This window comes from Pleurodeles waltl, chromosome 6 (assembly GCF_031143425.1).
Source record: "Pleurodeles waltl isolate 20211129_DDA chromosome 6, aPleWal1.hap1.20221129, whole genome shotgun sequence".
Lineage (NCBI taxonomy): Eukaryota > Metazoa > Chordata > Amphibia > Caudata > Salamandridae > Pleurodeles > Pleurodeles waltl.
The window spans coordinates 136,944,117-136,951,293 of record NC_090445.1 but is presented as its reverse complement, the minus strand read 5'-3'; the positions used below and the strand labels follow the sequence as shown (position 1 = coordinate 136,951,293).

The 7,177-nt window shown below is 44.9% G+C and overlaps 1 non-coding gene across 1 annotated transcript; it reads left to right on the top strand.

The window, feature by feature from the left end:
• Positions 1-2,549: 2,549 nt before the first annotated feature.
• On the top strand, positions 2,550-2,636 carry TRNASTOP-UCA (transfer RNA opal suppressor (anticodon UCA)). The gene has a single exon. It is a non-coding gene; the product is annotated as a tRNA-Sec (tRNA).
• The last annotated feature ends 4,541 nt before the right edge of the window (positions 2,637-7,177 follow it).

The following is a 7,177-nucleotide window of genomic DNA, read 5'->3' as shown; positions in this document are numbered from 1 at the left end:
ACGTGCCACGGCATTCTGGACCACCTGCAATTTGCTGACCACATATTTGGGAGAGCCCAAAAGTAGACTATTACCATAGTCAAGACGGGGCAAAATAATTGCTTGTACAATAAGTCTTTTTGCCAGAGGGGGCAGTATTACAAATACCTTTCTCAGAAATCCTAATGACCCAAAGCAGGCAGCGGTAATTTTCTTGGCATGATGTTCCAAATTTAGATGAGGGTCTAACCAGATCCCCAAGCTTTTAATATAGTTCTTAGGAGGAGGCAAGTACTCAAGAGGGAAGTAGCTAGGGTATTATTACCAGGGTTAGGGTGGTGGCCGAGGATCATTATTTCTGTTTTAGCCCCATTGAGTTGGAGCATACTATTGGTCATCCAACTGGATATTGCCTGTAAACAGAAAGGCAGTGCTGATCCTTCTGACCCTTCCATTGTAGAAAACGAAACCACTAGCTGAGTATCATCTGCATAGGAGGCCAATGATAATCCAAAGGACTCAACTAGCTCTGCCTACGGGAGCCATGTATATATTGAATAGAGTAGGGCTAAGCGAAGAGCCCTGTGGGACCCCACAGCTCAAATTAAACCGATCAGAGAAGTAAGAGCGGTTCAAGACCTGAAATGATCTATCCTCAAGAAATGAGATAAGCCAGTTGAGTGCGAGGCCTCTGATTCCAGTCGCCTCTATCCTTTGAATAAGCAGATGATGATCTACTGTGTCGAAAGCAGCACTCAGCTCTAGCAATATGACAGCTGTCATGTGACTCTGATCCATTCGCTTTCTGACTTCTTCCATGAACGCTATCAGTGCCGATTTAGTACTATGATATATTCGAGGAATTGTTAATTATAGAATTTGCAAAGAAAGAGGACAAGTTTTGATGTCACTAGGTTTTATAGGTGGGATCCTCTATGGCTGGTCATGTGATCAGTATGTTTTACTGGGAAATGTAGTGATTTGAATAAAGTCTTTTTATTGGCATGGAAAGAGAAGCATAATCCTCACCTTTGTGTCCTTAAAAGAATTGAAAATTCTTGCTGCAACAGCTAGAAAAGTTTGCACTGTGCAGTAAGAGGATAAATGAGCAGTCTGCAGACCTCCTCTGCCCTACTCTACTGCTGGAGGTGCCCCTCTTGCCCCCCTTCAGTCAAAAATCCACCCTTCTGCATTCAGATATCCACTGCCCGGCTGTCACTGCACAGCAGTGCTCTGCACAACATCATCAACCTTGTTTTCAAATCAGCACGTGGGTTAGACCATACCGCCTGCACTCCCCCCCCCCAGCTCAGACAACTGCTGCATGACAGTTTTACAAAATTATGCATGCACCAAGACTGAAGCCTTTAAGTCCTGGGCTTCTCTTTCACAAAGAACTGTTCTCAGGTGCCTTAGTTAAAGGTGCGGCTCCACCGTATGGGCGGAGGAGCATCACCCACCCCCCCACTCCCTTCCCCCGCAAGCAGCTACTGCTGCAAATCCTTTTACATGGAAAGGATAATAAACTCTGTTTATTATCCTTTCCATGTAAAAGGGGCCGGGCATTGGGGGCGACAAGGTGAGAGGAGTGCACTGTGCACTCCCTTCAAAGCGCATGTGTGTTTGGCCGGCTGTCTCGGGCCGGCCAAACACACATGCCCACAGGGCTCTCTCCAGCCCAGCAACACAGTTGCTGGGCTGGAGAGAGAACTGCATAGACTCCCAGGCTACCTGGGAGCCCCCTGGCTGGGCGCTCCTAGCCAATTCTGACGCTGCTCTGAGCAGCGTCAGGATTGGCGCAGGGCAGACTGGGAGCCTGTGCCTGCAGCAGCGACAGGAGGGGAGTGTGGTGCGGGAGCAAAGCTGGTAAGTGTTTTTTTTTAATTATTTTTAATTATTAATTTCCGCCCCGCACCCACTGCCCCACCCCAGCCACGCGAGCCGGTCCTGCTTAGTTAAATTGATGTGACTCAGGACTACATTTCCCAGAATGCATTATGCTGCCTAAGTAATATACAGGATAGGAGTGTTGCATGTTTGGCATCATGAAATCAGCAAATAACTTTACAGCCAGGCTGCCCACCTACAGAAATACCAGCCGTTGGTCTCTACAAGTAATTCTGCCTAGGGTGAGTAGGCTTCAAGGAGCACACAAGAGGAACTAGTGCAGAGAGAGTGAGCGATCAACAGAGAAATGAGTGCGAGAGCAGAGTAAGGCTTTAAGATGCCTGTTTATTCTGTGCTCTGTAACCTGAATCCGGCGCGGGCTTTCCTCTTCTATTGTCATTAGCACCGTCATTAACAGTGAATTACCTGAACTTTGCCCACATTACAGAAGAAGGCTGAACAGAATTCACATTTACCCAGAAAGCCTGGATCTGTTTTGCATATGGTTAAAGCTTCATTTTCAAACTTTTTACTCAGTACGGAAAAATAAAAACAATCCAAGACAGAGCTGTGCAACAAAAAAATGAGACCTAGCAGGAGTACACATTTGGCCCACACCCTATTTCTAAAAGAATATATATTCTTGTGATATATATATACCTGTGTCTTCCAAATTGTTTTCTGCCCGGATGAACCTCAGTGGTCTGGGGTGCAGGCTTCAAACTTGTAGCTGTTTAGCGACAGAGTGGTTCAATTCCACCTTCTGGGCTGTAGTGTTTTGTTAGAGGATGCATCTGTAAATTCGAAATTGTTATCAACCTAAAGCTATGATTACAATTGTTTTTGTCCATACTGTCTGGATTCACAACTTGCAGCAGCCAATATGTATCAGTCACATATTCAGCAGCCCAGCCGACGTGCCTCCTGTCCAATTGACTTTTTCAAGGCTTCGTCACCATTTAAGATCAAATAGTGACAGAGAGAATTACTAGTCAAGACCGGTAGTAGCCAGCGCTATGAGGTAGGAATCCTCTTGGAGCTCTAGCAAGTCGGAGATGGAAATATATACATTAAACGCAGCGTAGAATATAAAACTCATTAATAATCTGAGATTGGGAGCAGATGTTGTCCGATCAGAGGCGTAATGAAATTTGAGGGGATCCCCATGCAAAGTACCTGGAGAGGGCCCCCCTCTCCCACGGACCCAGCAACGCTCCTGCCGCCCGTGCACAATGTACTGTGCTGAGGGGGCCCCATGCACCTCGCCCCTCCCCCCCCCTTCGCGGGGGACACCACTGTGTCCGATACCAATGAAATGATGGCAGTATAGTTCATAAATGGAATGAAGTATCCATCGTTGACAATATCAAAGTGAATGTCCAGTCATGTGCTCCCATAAATGCCCCAGGCACTGAGAAAGAACCACTAATCCTCATCCTCCATCCAAGGACCAGGACATTTTTTGGCACAGTACTTCTTTGTGTCAGAGACATCAGGTGGTATGAAGCTATGGCATAAAGAGTCCCGTAAGGTATGGCCTCCACTATAAGTGATGCTTGGTCTGTTGGTCAGGCCCTTTTTCAAAGTGCTATCAGCTAGCAGGAACGGCCAATGCTTATGTATGATACTAAAAATCTGTCTACTTAGAGCATTGTGTGTAACGATAAACAATAGTTTGTTACGGGTCTTCTTTCTCTGTGATGTGGACAAAAGCTCTGAACGTTTCATTTTCCTAATTTTGTTGCTAGTCCTACGGAGAGTGTCCGGGTGGTAGCCTCTCTGTGAAAAACGTTGTTGCATTTGATTGAGTTCTTCTAAGAAGACATCGTCCTCACTGCAGTTGCGTCTAATCCTAGTGCTCTCACCGAACTGGATGGCTCTGATTTGTGAGATCGGATGAGAACTGGTAGCGTGCAATAAAGCATTACAGGCTGTAGGTTTTCTATATAACCTGGAACACATCTTGTTGTGTTAGATATAAAGTGTTAAGTCACAAAAATCGACTGATGTGCTGGAATCATGTGTGAAATTTATGTTGAATGTATTGGTGTTCAGGTGTTGAAAAAATTGGTCAAGGAGAACAGCATCACCTGACCAAAAAAGAAGAATGTTGTCAATATATCTGCCCCAGTACAGAATGTGTTGTGTCAATTCTGGAGGGCAGTCTTTCCAGAGATGTATTTTTTCAAAGTAGCTCATGTAAAGATTCGCAAAGGATGGTGAGATTTTTGCCCCCATGGCTACTCCTTGTATCTGGCGAAACCAAGTGCCATTATGTAGAAAGATATTGTTATCAAAAACCGTTACAATAAAATCTGTGAGCATGTTAGAGTGATCATAGAGGGTGGCAGCATGGGTATCAAGGAAATGTTGTATAGCAATCATCCCTTCCGTTATTGGAATGCTTGTGTACAAGGAGGTGACATCTAGGGTTACTAAAAATTGTCCCTCAGTCCATTCAAAATTATTGATTTTGCATAAGAGATCTTTTACGTCTTTGATGTATGATGGTAAGTTGTATACAAAAGGTTGCAGAAAAACATCAATATACTCCGATAGTCTCTCTGTTGGAGACCCTATGCCTGAAATGATGGGTCTACCAGGGGGAAAGAGGCCTGGTTTGTGTATTTTTGGAAGAATGCACATGCACGGTGAAGTGGGCGCAGGATTGTATAGATATTGGTATTCCCCATCTGTAATGAGACATTTGTTGTGCCATAATTTCAATTTGTCATGTATACATTTGTTGACCACTTTAAGAGCGTTCTGTGTAAGTTTCTGATAGGCAGTGATGTCACTAAGTTGACGGCCTATTTCATTAAGATAGTCCAGTTTGTTCATGAGGATTATGTTGTCCCCTTTATCCGCTTCTTTGATGACAATCTGGTGTGACTGAGTCAGCGTGTGTAAGGCCTCTCTTTCTTCTCTGGTGATGTTATGTGAAATGGTCCTACGACCTGTGTGGCACAGGTCTTCCAGTTGATATAGGTCTGAAGTGACTCATTTGTAAAAAATGTCAGTGACATTATCAGAGGGTAGAACAGATGTAAATTTGGATGGGGTTTTCAGACCACTAGTTGCCCCTACATTGGATTCTATCTCAAGATCGACCATGTCTAAAAGTGACGGGGAAAAGCCAGTGGCATGTTCTATAGAAAGTAAAGTTTGGATATCTCTGATGTCTTTTATGGCCATGGAACAAGAAGTGGTGCATAAGGATGTTGCTGGTTTTGTGACAGAATCTATACCTTGAAAATATTTAAACAGTTTACATTTCCGTGCAAATTTGTACAAGCTGACATGTAATTGAGCTAAATTGGGTTATGAAGTAGGAACAAAGCCCAATCCTTTGCTGAGTAAATTTATTTGTTGTGTATTTAAATCAAGATCAGACAAATTTACAATGGATATTGCATTTTGTGTACCAGCTATATTACATTGATTGGCAGTCATTGTTTCTGGTTGCGGGATGTTGATCTCGTTACCACCCCCTCTCGTTCTTTCTCCATATCTGTAGTTCTTGGTTTTCCCTCTCCTAATTTTCTTGTATATTGATCTTCTCTCATTCGCGGTTGCTTTTGTCCTTTGCGATACCTTTCTAATGGCTCAGACCTGCCACTGAAGTGTATGTGAGGGCAGTTTTAAACTGCCAATTCGACTTGGCAAGTGTATCCACTTGCCAGGCATAAACCTTCCCTTTTCATACATATAAGGCACCCCTAATGTAGGCCCTGGATAGCCCATGGGCAGGGTGCAGTGTATGTTAAAGGTGGTGCAGTGTATGTTTAAGGTGGGACATGTACTTATGTGTTTTACATGTCCTGACAGTGAAATACTGCCAAATTCGTTTTTCACTGTTGCAAAATAGGTTAACATGGGGGCTGCCTTTAAATATGATTAAAGCACAGATTCCCTTTGGGAGCAGATAGACATGTGGAGTTTTGGTTCTCTGAACTCACAATTTAAAAATACATCTTTTAGTGAAGTCGGTTTTTAGATTCTGTGTTTGAAAATGCCACTTTTAGAAAGTAGGCATTTTTTTTGCTTAAACCACTCTGTGACTCTGCTTCTTTGTGGATTCCCTGTCTGGGTCAGTTTGACAGTTGGGTTGTTTGTACCTCTCCTCTAGACAGTGACACAAAGGGAGCTGGGGTGTAGCCTGCATATCCTGATGGGCCATCTGGGCTGAGGGGGGAAGGAGTGGTCACTTACACCTGAAAGGGCTGTGCCTGCCCTCACACAATGCAGTCTCCAACCCCCTGGTGTGTGTCTGGGGCCAGGCCAAGGCTGGATCTTTAAAACAACAGATACTTCTTTGAAGTAGGCCTACTACAAAGGCAGAAAGGGGTATAAGAAGAGTACCCAAAACCCCTGATAATTAGATTACTTCTGGAACCAAGAGGAACCTCTGCCAAGGAGAAGGGCTGAGGAAGCTGGAGGAGGAGTGCTGCCCCTTTGCCTGTGACTGTGCTTTGCTGGGTTGGCCTGCAGAGAGGACAAAGACTGACTTTTGTGTGACTTCCCAATGGTGAAGAATCTCCAAGGGCTTGAACTGAGCTTGCCTCCTGTTGCTGAAGTCTCAGGGACAACAAAGACTTCTCTCTGCCAGCCCTTGGGCTTTCTGCTGAAAGTCCTGTCTGCCAAGTGGTGCCCTAACCTGTCTCTGGGCCCTTGAAAAGTGCAGCTAGTGGAAAAGGACAGAAATCAACGCAAAGACCGCTGTGCGGGGAAACTTTTGACGCACCATCCACCTCACGAGTGAGAAACAACGCGCCGCCGACCTCCTGGCTAAAATCGACGCTCCACCTCATAGCGGCTGGGAGATCAACGCAACGTGGCTGGAGAAATGACGCGCAACACCCGCAGAGCCTGCTGTTAATGATGCAAGCCCCAAGCAGCACGGTTTCTTGACACTGTGTGACTGGATTTCGACTAAACATCGCTGGGCACGGAAAATCAACACAAAGCCTGCCTGGACTCGAGGTGCCCGTGTGGATCGACGCATCACTCTCGTGCGGGAGTGAAGAAACGACACACGCGGACCCGACCAAAGGAGGAACAACGCAAGTTCTCTCTTGCGAGTGAGAAATAGATGCATTGCTGGCCTTTTCCGACACACGCTTGCCAGTGCGGCTTTATTTTTTACGCTAACCAGGTACTTCTGCACACTAACATCGTTCTCACTGTTTTCTAAGGATTTAAGACTGTTATTCTTTTTAAAATTCATATCTTGACTTGTGTATGTTGGATATTTGTCGTTTTGGTCTTGCTTTGTTTAGATAAATATTATCTATTTTTCTAAACCTGTGTT